The 13892-nt window shown below is 36.9% G+C and overlaps 1 pseudogene; it reads left to right on the top strand.

Moving 5' to 3' along the window:
* The first annotated feature begins 11654 nt into the window (after positions 1–11654).
* Positions 11655–12532, top strand: LOC119804450 (annotated as a pseudogene).
* The last annotated feature ends 1360 nt before the right edge of the window (positions 12533–13892 follow it).

Below are 13892 nucleotides of genomic sequence, written 5' to 3'. Positions count from 1 at the left end.
CATAGGATCCCCTCAGCCAACAACTCAATTGAACACAATCCAGACTGGCCACTGAAAGCCTTGCCTAGCTACAAGAGAAGGCCCATTGATACTCTATATCCCCCATTACTACGAGTCCTCATTAGGACCACCTTCACAGATTCAAGGAAGTTTCCACTGTGTGAGGTTTCCACACACCCCCAAGTGCTCCACCAATTCCAGTCCTCTCTCCCTGCACTCTCTCACTCTACCTACCTCCAATCTGATCCCCCATCCTGTCTCCATCTTGTCCTAGTCTGCTAGTAAAATTTATTCTATTTACCACTCCCAGGCAGATCAATGGGTGGGTCCCAATGGTGACTGAGAGCTTGTGGAAGTGTCGAACCAATGTTTTGTCCCACTTGAGGTCCCTGTCATGAGAGGGAGGTCATGTCCAACTCTGCCTGGATGGCCAGGAACCAGAAGCTGGATGTCCCAGAGACCTGGGATAGAAGAACCAAACATGACTGGCCAAAAAAAAAATCAACAAAATGATTCTTAATAATGTTGCTCTATACTCTTAGCTCAGGGCCTATTCCAGTCATCATCAGAGAGGCTTCTCCAGCAGCAGATGGAACCAGATGCAAATTCTCACACCCAAATATTAGGTGGACCTCAGAGAACCCCACAGAAGAGGGGGAGGAAGGATTGTAGGAGCCAGAGGGGCAGAGAACAGCAGGAGAACACTGCCCCCAGAACCAGCTTAGTAGGACTCATAGGAATGTACAGAGACTAAAGCAGCAGTCACAGGGCCTGCATGAGTCTGTGCACATATGGGTCCTCTGTACACATGCTGTGAATATTTAGCTTGGAGGTTTTGTGGGACTCCTGACAGTGGGAGTGGGGTGTCTCTGACACGTTTGCCTGCTCTTAGGACCCTTTACCTCTTGCTGGGTTGCCTTACCCAGCCTTAATGTGAGCGTTTATGCCTAGTCTTATTTATGTTGTTATGATGAACTTGGTTGGCATCAATGGGAGACCTGATCTTTTCTGAAGGGAAATGGAGAAGCAGTGGATCTGGGGGAGAGGGATATTTGAAGGAGTGGGGGATGTGATGTGGGAGTCCCCTCTGTGTGTTGCTTGTATTGGTTAATGAATAAAGAAACTGCCTTGGCCTGATAGGGCAGAACTTAGGTAGGCAGAGAACTGAATTTTGGGAGGAAGAAATCAGAGTCAGAAGACTCCATGGAGCTGACACCGGAGACAGACATGCTTTGCAGGTAAGCCACTACCACGTGAATATAGTTTCTGTGTCATTATTTTGGGGCTAAGGAGGCCGGGACAAGCAAGCAGGCCCTTCTCTTACAGGGATGGAGGGAGAGTAGCCAGTGGTCAAATTGTATGAGAGAAGAATAAAAAGAAAAAGCAGGATTTTTTTACTTTGTTAATTTTGTTAAACATTAGTCATAAGTTTCCTTCTTGGGACTAAGACCTTCCCAGATTTGGATTATTACCAGGGCTCACAGTACCGGATATGTGCTGCCTGTCCTGCTGTCCTACAGAGTAGGTCTCAAAGCCAGAGAGCAGTTAGTTACACCCACCACAGTCAAGCCTTTCACGCAGGTGGGCATATTTTGCCTAGCAGGTTGGAATTCTGGTTCAAAGGGTTCACGACTCAGCAAACCCTATGGTGTCTTTTTCCTCCACCTGCCCACTCAGTACCCTTAGGTGGTTTGACTGCTAGCCAACCTGGAGAAAGTTTACAGCTCAATGCCAGTGTGTTTTCTCTGTATCTTACAACCAAGATATGTGGTCTCTTCCATAACGTGATCTTATCCTTTAGTTCTGGTGGGCAGCCAAGAGGATTGACAAAAGCTTTATTGTTTGAGGGAATTTCTGTGGCTTCCTTGACAGTCCTGTGGAGGTATCTGATATCTGGGACTGGGAACTATGTTCAATAATCTGTATTATCTAGGAGCATTGCCATCAAGTCATGCTGGATAACTATCTTCAATTCCTTTTTTATATTTTTTTATTTGGGTTACAAGACAGTAGGCTTCCTCTTGGCTTCTTTATACTCCCTTCATCTATATTAATCGTCCCTCCCATTGCATACACTTTTCTTCTCAACCATATTTCATCTTTCTGCTTAAACCATACTGCCCACACTATTCTACCTCCTTTCTTTCTTTTTCCTTTTATTCTATTATAACCCTTTTTAAGGCAATCTCCTCATATGACTTTCCTATTTTTGTAACATATACTTTGTATTAAACAACCAGAATCTAAGGGTCAAAACTAGGATTGACATCTGAGATAGAACGTACAGCATTTGTCTTTAGGCATGTGTTACTTTGCTCAGCATTTTTTCTCTCAGTTTCACCCATTTCATAATTTTACTTTTAATTACAGCTGAATAAAATCTGATTATGTATAGTAAACATTTTTTGTTATCCATTCATGAACATGAAAATATGAATATGAAAATCTCTCATGCTTTCACTGCTTTTTAATTATTTTATACATAATATATATGCACACACACACATGACTGATTGTCTACACATATGTATGTGTAACATGTGCATGCTTAGTCCTTCAAGAATCATCAAGGGCCAGAACCCTGGAACTCTAGTATAGCCTGTTTTTAGTTTCCACATGGGTGCTGAGAATTGATATTAGACCCTTTATAAGTGAAATCAACGCTCCTAACTCACAAGCCATATTTCCAACTTCTAGATCTCTCTCCCCCAAATCTCTTTCTCTCTCTCTCTCTCTCTCTCTCTCTCTCTCTCTCTCTCTCTCTCTCTCTCTCTCTCTCTCTCTCTCTCTCTCTCTCTGTGTGTGTGTGTGTGTGTGTGTGCCCACAGAGGTGAGAGGAGGACACTGGATCTCTGGAGTTCAAGGTGATAGTGAACTGCCAAATGTGTTTGCTAGGAACCAAACTCCATTTTCCAAGATGAGGAATGAGCAAACACTGAGCAATATCTCCAACTTCATTATCTTACAACATAAATTGATTAATTTAGAAATCCTTTGACCTTATTTTATGTTGTTAATACTTTTAATACATACATATATAATATGCACACACACACATACACACACACACACACACACACACACACACACACATATATATATATATATATATATATATATATATATTCTTAATTATATATAGTCTTAATTAGGGTTTTCATTGCTGTGGAAAGACACCGTGACCATGCAAGCTATTATAAAGGAAGAATTTAATTGGGGTAACTTGCTTACAGTTTCAGAGGTTCAGTCCACTATCATCATGGCATGGAGCATGGTGGCATGAGGGCAGATATGGTGCTGGAGTAGTAGTTGAGAGTCCTGCGATTTGCAGGCATCAGGAAGTTGACTGAGACACTGTATGGTCTCCTGAGCACAGGAATCCTCAAAGCCTACCCACAGAGTAAAACACTTCCTCCAACAAGGCCATGCCTACTCAAACAAAGCCACACCTACTAATAGTGCACTCCCTATGAGATTATGGGGGTCAATTGCATTCAAACTAATATTTAACAAAAATATCATTTGTACTTGTTCTTTAAAAATATTGTGGTACAAGTTTGCATTCCCACCAGCAATGGATGAGGGTTCCCCTTACTCCACGTCCTATCTAGCATAAGCTATCATTAGTGTTTTGATCTTAGCCATTCTGACAGGTATAAGATGGTATCTCAGAGTTATTTTGATTTGCATTTCCCTGATAGCTAAGGAAATTGAATGTTTCCTTAAGTATCTTTGGCCATTTGAAATTTTTCTGTTGAAAATTCTGTTTAGTTCAGTACTCCATTTTTTTTAATTGGGTTATTTAGAATTTTAACATCTAATTTCTTGAGTTCTTTATATATTTTGGAGATCAGTCCTTTGTCTAATGTGGGGATGGTGAAAATCTTTTCCCATTCATTAGGCTGCCTTGTTGTCTGATTGACTGTATCCTTTGTTTTACTGAACCTTCTCAGTTTCAGGAGGTTCCGTGTATTTATTGTTGTTCTCAGTGTTTATGCTACTGGGGTTATATTTAGGAAGTGGTCTCCTGTGCCCATGCATTGAAGACTACTTCCCACTTTCTCTACTATCTGGTTCAGTATAGTAAGGTTTTTAGTGCATTTGGACTTGAGTTTTGTGTGTGGGGATAGATATGGATCTATTTTCATTCTTCTACATGTCAACATGCAGTTATGTTGCACCATTTGCTGAAGATACTTTCTTTTTTCCATTGTATAATTTTAGCTTCTTTGTCAAAATTCAGGTGTTCACAGGGTGTGTGTATTAATATCTGAATCTTTAATTCAATTCCATTTGTCAACCTCTCTGTTTTTATACCAGTGCCAAGCCATTTTCATTACTGTAGCTCTCTAATGGAGCTTGATGTCAGGGATGGTGATGCCTTCAGAAGTTCCTTTATTGTACAGGATTGTTTTGGCTATCCTGTTTTTTTTGTTTTTTTTTTTTCATACAAAGTTGATTATTATTCTTTAAAGGTCTGTGAAGAATTGTGTTGGGATTTTGATGGGGATTGAATTGAATCTATAGATTGCTTTTGGTAGGATTTCCATTTTTACTATGTTATTTGTCAATTTCGTTTTTCAAAGACTTAGAGTTCTTGTCAAATAGGTCTTTCACTTCATTGGTTAGTGTTACCCCAAAATATTTTATGTTATTTGTGGCTATTGTGAAAGGTGTTGTTTCTCTGGGATTTAATCTCTACTGCATGTACTGGTTTTTTGGATCCTATTCTCTTTGTATGTATACCTTGCTCAGCCTAGATGTAGAAGGAATGGCCTTGGACTTTCCATAAAGCAAAGTGTCTTACCCTGTCCTAGGATTTGAGGGGTATGGGGTAGAAGGGTGTGGAGGGAATGGGAAAAGGGGAGGGAGTGGGAATTTGGATTGGTATTTTTTTTTAAAAAAATCTAATAAAAAATAAAAATACTGTGGTACTAAGAAAATAAAAGAGTACAAACAAAATTTGTATATTTTTTACACTTGTTCATCAATTTACCTCTATCAAAGTACTTTATTGTTTTCATGCTGTAAATTGCTAATGGCCTTTCCTTTCAACTCAGAGTAGATCATGTGGGACAAGTCTGTTGGTAATAAAATTTTTGCCTTTTTTTAAACAAAAGTCTGAAAATGTTTTATTTTCTTTTTAAATTTTTTAAATTTCATTTTATTTTTGAGATTAAGTCTTACTATGTATCTCTAGTTAGTTTGGAACTTACTATGTAGACCAGACTGGCCTTGAACCCACAGAAAACTAGTCTGCCTCTGTTTCCCAAGTGCTGGGATTAAAGGCATGTGCCACCAGGTTTGGTACTCCTTAATCATAATACTATTTTTTTTCTGAGTGCCCAATTTTCAGTGGATATTGTCTTTTGCCACTTTAAATATAATACCTCAGTATCTTCTAGTCTTGAGGTACAACCTCAGAAGTCCACTAAAACTTACTGGGGAATTTTCATGTGATGCTTGCTACTTATACAATTCTCTGTATTTTGTTTTCAGAAATGTTTTATAATATATTTGGGTGTGTGTATTTTAGTTTTGTTCTACTTGATAGCCATTCAAGTTTGGGACTTGTTAATTTGTATATTTTCTTAGATCTGGGAAGTTTGCTGTCATCATTTCTTCAAATCATCTTCTTTCTGCTTGTGTTCCTGTCTTATTTTAACTCCCTTGAGGGTGTATCACAAATATATTAGGTTCTGTGTGTGGTTTTTGAAAAAAAAATTACTTCTCAGGCTTGATAATTTCAAGGACTGTCAACTTTACTAAAATATTTTTCCTTTGCCTGATAGTGACTTTTCCCATTTCTATGCACAGATAATTATCTTGCATGACCAAAAAGAAATAATGGTGCATTTCACTGTTCTTCTTTGGTGACCCTTCTCTGAGTTTCTAACAATGTGAGTTCAACTTGATAACTCCATGGAATGTGTGGTTTCCCAAATACCTATTCTTTAAGAAAGAATTTAGTGATGATCTCATTTTTCTCTCATGTTAAGATGATCTGCAAATGTTAGTAAGCTTGACAAATGTGAGATAGTTTTCATAGGTTGTATCGCATAAAACATAAAAGTATTACAGAGAATTTCATTAATCAAAAAAAACCCCTCAGTTGGGCAGTGCTGGCCTTTAATCCCAGCACTCAGGAGGCAGAGCCAGGTGGATCTCTCTAAGTTTGAGGTCAGCCTGGTCTACAAGAGCTAGTTCCAGGACAGGCCACAAAGCTACAGAGAAATCCTGTCTTGAAAAAACAAAAACAGAAAAAAAACAAAAAAAAAACAAAAACAAAACTAAAAAATACCTTAAAGGGCTGGCGGGATGGCTCAGTGGTTAAGAGCATTTGCTCCTCTTCTAGAGGTGGCAAATGCTAGAGGACTTAAGTCCCAGCATTCACACGGTGGTTCACAACCATCTGTAGCTCCATTTCTAGGGAATATGATTGCTTCTTCTGGCCTCTGTGAGTATGTAGCATGCAAATGGTGTACAAACATAGAAGCAGGCAAAACATCAATACATATAAATAATACAACATCTCAGAAAGAATGTGTTTGTCTTCTTCCCTGATGCCTAGATTTTACATTTCCAGAAAGTGCTATGAAGGCTACTGGGGAAGAAAAGATGTCAATGACCTTACCCAGTGCTGGAGTCTGTATACTACAACACATGACTATTATGGGTAACTAATTTCTGGTAGAATCTGAGGCTTGAAATACAGGAGGGAATTATTTGTGCTCAGTACTCTAATCCTGGTGAAGTGCCCATGGCTGTGGACGTCATTGGCCCTAGCATAGAAGCTGCTATCCTGTTTTGCTACCTGGTCATATTGTCTTCAAAAATATTCATGTTTATATCCATAGACCAACTCTCTCCCTTAGCCAGTGAAGCTCTTTGTAATGGGTAGCAGTCAGTGCTGAAATGCAAAACTGCTCAAGTGTAGAGAATAAGAGATTAAATGTTCAGTTTAAAACTTGACATATTCTTCACTCACACACCTGCATATTCCTATAGCAACGCCACATTGTTTTCAAACATGTTTCTTTGATACATTTTTCTGTAAGTAAGGATCTTTTCTTTTTCCCATCAAAAGCAAAAAAAAAAAAAAAAAAAAAAAAAAAAAAAAAAAAAAAAAAAAAAAAAAGAAAACGTTCTTGGCATTCTCACTTTTAAAAACTTCCAGATGAATGTTAAAATTTTTTTCTCGACTTTCAGAAATCCTGTAGGGATTTCAATCTGAATAATAATAAACTTGCCTCTGAGTTTGGGGAAATTTGGCATGTTTATTATTCTTAGTCTTCCAATCCAGAAACATTTTATTCTTCTACATAAATTGACATAAACCTTATCTCTGTACATCACCATTTATAATTATGTGCAGCTTGCTTTTATTGCTTGATTTTGAGTATTTTGTATATTATGTTGTCGTTGAAAGTAGGCCTTTTGTTTCCTTCCATATTTGCCAATTAAAGATTACCAATATGTAAGATTTTTATTTTTGTACTTGTAAGTTTATTAAAACTTTTCTCATTAACTCTAAGATAGTAATATTTGATCTTTCATGGTTTCTATGTGAATATTTTTACTGCATTCACAGTAATATTTGCAAATAGTATTAAACTAAGTACTGAAAGAAAATGAATTTTGATTTCTGATTATAGTATCTCTAGTATGTCATCATTAAAAATATTGGCTATTATTTTTATATGAATGTTATAATTTTAAGGATATAAGACTTTATTCTCAGGATTTTAAAAGCGCCGGGCGGTGGTGGCGCACGCCTTTAATCCCAGCACTCGGGAGGCAGAGGCAGGCGGATCTCTGTGATTTCGAGGCCAGCCTGGTCTACAAGAGCTAGTTCCAGGACAGGCTCCAAAAAAGCTGCAGAGAAACCCTGTCTCGAAAAACCAAAAAAAGAAAAAAGAAAAAAAAAAAGCATGTGCTGGGGCTGGAAAGATGGTGCAGCCAGCAGTTAAGAACATCTGTTTGTCTTGCTGAGGACCCTGGTTTGGTTCCTAACACGTATACCCATATAGTAGCTCACAACCAACCCTTAAATATCTAGCAGTTCTGATGTCTTCTTCTGACCTTAACAGGCAATAGGACCATATGTTATGTGCATACATTCATGGAAACAAAACACAGATACACACAAAATAAGATAAATCAATGTCAAATTTGTTTAATTTTTTTTAAAAAAATATGCTTTATGTCGTTAATCAAAAATATTGTTGAAATTCAAAAAATTATCTTGTGAAAATTGGCATAGTATAATAATACAAATTTCATTTGATCAGATTTTCATGTTAATAGTGTCTTTTAAGAGATTTCCACTGATATTTTATTTTGAAATGTCATTCTCATTTTAAACACACTTGTTTTTTATCTCTTTGTGTCATATTTGACAAGATTTATAACAAAAATTTTCTTTTTTATTTAATTTATTTTTAATAAAGAAAACAAACTATCCTTATTTTTCATTTTACATACAAATCCCAGTTTCCTCTCTCTCTCCTCCTCTCATTCCCTCTACCTATCCTTCCCACCCCCCATTAATTACTCAGAGAGAGGAAGGCACATTGCTTTGAGGAAGGTCCAAAAATGTTGCTATTAAAGACAATCTCATATTTCTTGAAATTACCAGATATTTATATATTCCACATGAATATAAAAATAGAATAAACAATACCAGTTTGGAATTTATATTTTTTTCTTTAGAATACTACTACTAGTGGGATAATTTTTGCATATTTTATTTACTGCTATAAGCATATTATCTCACATAGTACTTGGACAAAGTAGAAATTTAGTAAATGCTCATTAAGAGCATGTGGAATAACGAGAGTCTACCCAGAACATTTATTTTGGGGTGTGTTTGGAAGTGTTTTTCAATTTATATCTCATGTATCTTTATAGAAATCTTTTTTTTTTTTTTTTTTGGTTTTTCGAGACAGGGTTTCTCTGTAGCTTTAGAGCCTGTCCTGGAACTAGCTCTTGTAGACCAGGCTGGTCTCGAACTCACAGAGATTCGCCTGCCTCTGCCTCCCGAGTGCTGGGATTAAAGGCGTGCGCCACCGCCGCCCGGCTTATAGAAATCTTTTAGAGCAACACACAGACAAGTAAATATCAAATAATTTTTTAAATTAAAATTGGGTTGTAACATGTTGCTTATTTCCTTAGTGAACACTATAAAAACAACTCCTTCTTCAAGTGCCTTAATACGCCCAGGATCAAAAGGTCACTAACAGTGAATTTTAAATGTCACTCATAATAAAACAACAAAACTTAAAATGAAACATTCATTGTATTAGGCCTCCTCCTTAGCTCATATAAACTTTTCACGTTAATCCTATAGTTAACTATATTACAACATCAAGATCAAGGTGCAGGTAGAGACTCAAAAAATTTGCGTTGTGTTTAACTTGTTCACATCATACATATATTTACCCATTTTTAAATAGAAAACAAAATGACACTAATAATTTTTACTTATAAATGACTAATTTGAATTATTCATCTTGTTTATTTGTGTATATATGCACATGCCTTTGTGAGTTTATTTGCACCACAAGCATGCAGTTGCCACAGAAGTCAGAAAAAGACACTAAATAACCAGAACTGGAGTTAAAGATGGCTTTAAACTACATGATTGTGGAATTTGGGAAGTGAACCCAGATTCATTACAAGAGCAGCAAGGGCTTTAAACCACTGAGCCATCTCTCCGGCTCCATATGACTAATTTTAAGCATCTCTAACACACACTACTATTGTAATTTATATACGGGGATTTATGATTATGGTGTTGGAGATTAGTAGAATATTTACTATTATTCTACTTGTTTACTTGACTGAATAATATGATGCACCTCCAACTATAAAAGATTGCATAGATTAAATAAATAGAGCAACAGAAAAGAATCTAAAAATGAAATATATCTTCAATGCCCTCTCTTGATAGAATGAGTGATGAGAGAATAAGTAATCAGAAAGAAATGCTTGTCAACATGAACATTTCCTAGTTTATTTTTATTTTAATTAAGATCAACTTCTAAAAGAAAAAAGAAAGAAATCAGTTTTTTGTGTAGTTCAGAATTTAGTTTTGCTGGATGCACTTGGTAGGCCTTGCTTTTCTCAGTCAGCATAAAGTTATGCTAGTTAATAAAAACATGTCAAATTATAAAGTGTCAATGTAGGACATTCCAGTGGATGGCCATGAGCAATCATGATCTAGCTTGGTTCCAGGAGAATAAAAGAGGAAAAGAAGAACTAGCTTTTGACAATTTTAATTAAGTTACGGTTGAAGGGGTAAATTGGTGATATTCTAAAAAAACTAAGAGAACAGTGCTCCTTTTCTCTAAACTTCAAATGTCGATGGAAAACTTCGCCAATGGGTGGCCTCATTTGTGGTTAATTAGCACAAGATTAGCTTGTATCTGAGAAAAAATCTACATCTCCTCCTGCAAAAGGCATTACATTTTGATAGCTAGCCTAGGGATAATTCTTTACTATTCTACCTTTAGTAACATAATCATAAATTTTCCATGGTTGTACTGGTCAAACATTTCTTAGCTTCATTTGCAGCAAGCTTTACCTACAAACGTACATCTGACTAATGAAATGAAGGCGGCACCATACACAACTTCAGAAAAATATCCATACAAGATAGCAAGCATGCCATTCCTTAGCTTTTAAATGAGAGCAATTCAGAAACCATCTTGGACTGTGAAATAAATATATGAGAACAAGGTCAAGGATTCAGGATCCCAGATAGTTTTGTAAATCAATCCTCTTTATGTCAGATTTATGCCTACTAATCAACTGTTATTGTTTATTAGATTTATTTATTGTATTTTAAGTTCGAGGGTAAAGCTTAGTTAGTAGAGTGTTTGTCTAGCATGCATGAGAGCCAATACTACATAACCAGGCATGGTGAGCACACATAAGTAATCTTAACATTCAGGAGATGAAGATAGGAGGATAAAAACTTCAAGGTCATCCACAGCTTGGTAACAAGTTCGAGGCCAATCTTAGATACTTGAACCCTTGTAACAAGAATATAGATAAAGATAGATAGATATAGTATTTGAGAGAGATCTCTACTACAGCTAAATCTAAACCTAAATGAAGGAAAAGAACAATTTTCTTTTCTTGTGGGCTCAATGCTTTACCGTTTTATAATAGAACTCCCCAGCAATTTTAAAACATATATATATATATATATATATATAAGAGAAATATATATATATATATATATTTCTCTTCTTATCTTTATACATTATAAGACAAATATACACAGTGATTTTTGGCAGACCCAGAAGTCATTATGTAGCTGAGGATGGCTCCAAATTTGCAGCAAATCTTCCTGCCTCATCCTCTGGAGTTGCGGAATTACAGATGTGAGCTACCATGGCCTCTGTATACACAGTCACTTTAAACAACTCTCTATGCCAAGATTTAAGCAGTGGCATCCAAGGAGACAACACTTGGCCACAAGGTAACTTCTGGAGACCGTCTCTTTCTTGTTAATTTCTCTGATTTCTTTAGCATACATAGTAGTGGCTTCTCACATTTTCTTACTGAGCCAAGTATCATGAAGGACCAAATCCACTTTCATTTTCTCCACTGGGCAAACTTAAGGATCTGCTCTACCACTGCAGCCAATGGTGCATGGACACTCTCGTCGCTCAGACTCTGCATATAATGCACAACCTCCTCATCTGAAAGGTCCATTGCCATTAGAGACACAGGAGAAAATGAGAGGAATCCTCCCAGAGACAGCCACACTGTTTAAGAGTGGTCTTATGCCTGCACAACTATTCTTTAAGACAGAAGACAGAGGCAAATACCCAGTTATCTTCAAGCATGGCTACGACTTGCTTCAAGACCAGCTGATTCTGCAGATCATTTCCCTGATGGACAAGCTGCCATGGAAGGAGAATCTGGATCTGAAGTTGACACCTTATAAGGTGTTAACCAAACATGTACAAAACATGGTTTCATGAAGTTCATCCAGTCAGTTCCTATTGCTGAAGTACTTGACACATAGGGAAGCATTCAGAACTATTTTAGGAAGTATGCCCCAAGTGAGACTGGACCAAATGGCATCATTAGTGCCAAGGTCATGGACACTTACATCAAAAGCTGTGCTGGCTAATGTGTGATTATGTACATTCTTGGAGTTGGAGATTGGCACCTGGATAACCTTCTGTTAACAAAAACAGGCAAACTCTCCCACATAGATTTTGAGTATATCTTGAACCAAGATTCAAAGCCTCTTCCCCCTCCAATGAAGCTGAATAAAGAGATGGTGGGAGGAATGGGTGGCATGCAGAGTGAGCAGTACCAAGGGTTCCAAAAGCAATGTTGCACGGCCTTTCTCCACCTGCGAAGGTATTCAAATCTGATTTTGAACTTGTTATCCTTGCTGGTTGATGCAAACATTCCAGATATTGTTTTTGAACCAGATAAAATTGCAAAAAAGTTTCAGTATAAGTTCTGTTTCAATCTTTCAGAAGAACAATTTTCAAAGAAAACATGATCATGTTACTTTTAATATTCATCATATAAGGACCAAGTAAAGCATCTAACCAAGAACTTTTATCTGTTTCAATACCTGAAAAATTCAGAAGCACACAAAAAGTAAACAATGATACCACTATAGATTGGTATCTTCTGAAGTAGCCACATGTGTGTTAAAGACCTTTTGAATGATTGACTACAGCTTCTTGTTTGTTATTTTTGGTTTTTCGAGACTGAGTTTCTCTGTAGCTTTGGGGCCTCTCCTGGAACTAGCTCTTGTATACCAGGCTTTCCTTAAACTCACAGAGATCCACCTACCTCTGTCTCTCGAGTGCTGGGATTAAAGGTGTGCAACAACACCACCCGGCTCATATTTATATTTCTTAATAACTTTTATTGATCAACTCTATATCATGTCTAATACCTTTGTGACTAGTAAGTGTTTTGAAATGTACTGTTTGACAAAATACCACTAATCTATGCTAATCCTAAAGCTAAAATTTCTTGTAATATATTATCTGAAAAGTATTGAAAATATTCTCCTGCTCTGCTGTAGGCCATCTACCTGGTACCTCACCAATGTGTGTATGAATTTTATTATTTAAATTTCTGTTTTGTTTTGTGACATTGAGTTCATGTAACCTCTTCCTGTATGTACTATGACAGAGTATGTTCCATTGGTTAAGATGCCTATTTACCTCACCTAGCAACTCTTCCTTTAGGCTATGTTTTGACCATTCTAATTTACTTTGAGGTTTAATACTACAACTCTATGTCATATATAAATGTCATATAGGATACAGAGGGAGAAAAATACAGTCCTGGAGCTTGTTGGTTAACAATACCAATATAATACAGATCAAGGGATATCGTCTTTAAGGGCTTTAGTTATTATTTCTCCCCAGAGGACCACTTTCCTGAAAATGCAGTCTCCTCTTTATGAGATCATATGAATGATCCTTCCATATACACCACTTGGCTCCCACAAGCACAAAACATGATGCTCAGAGATGGAGAGTTGGCTCTGTGATTTAGAGTTCTTGTTGCTCTTTCAGAGAATCTGGGATCACTTCCCAGCATCCACATGGTGGCTCATATGCATCCTGTATCTACAGCTCAAAGGAATTTGATAAAGCATAAGTTATTCTGAACAATGGAAAAGTAACTAAGATACGCATGAAAGCTATAAAAGGTATTTCTTCTCTCCACTGCAGCCAACCTACCTGAATCCTCACAATGTATTTGGTAAATGCATTGATTTGTGATTTTTTTCTTGTTCTGTGGCAAAGTTTTCCAGAGTGAAACATGATTGGTTTCTCTGTTGGGCCACACTCACTCATATTTGACTCAGAAGAAACTATCTCTTATTATCTCTGGAG

Source organism: Arvicola amphibius, chromosome X (assembly GCF_903992535.2).
Source record: "Arvicola amphibius chromosome X, mArvAmp1.2, whole genome shotgun sequence".
Lineage (NCBI taxonomy): Eukaryota > Metazoa > Chordata > Mammalia > Rodentia > Cricetidae > Arvicola > Arvicola amphibius.
Note: the sequence above shows the minus strand (reverse complement) of the source record. Positions and strands in the feature narration are given on the sequence as shown.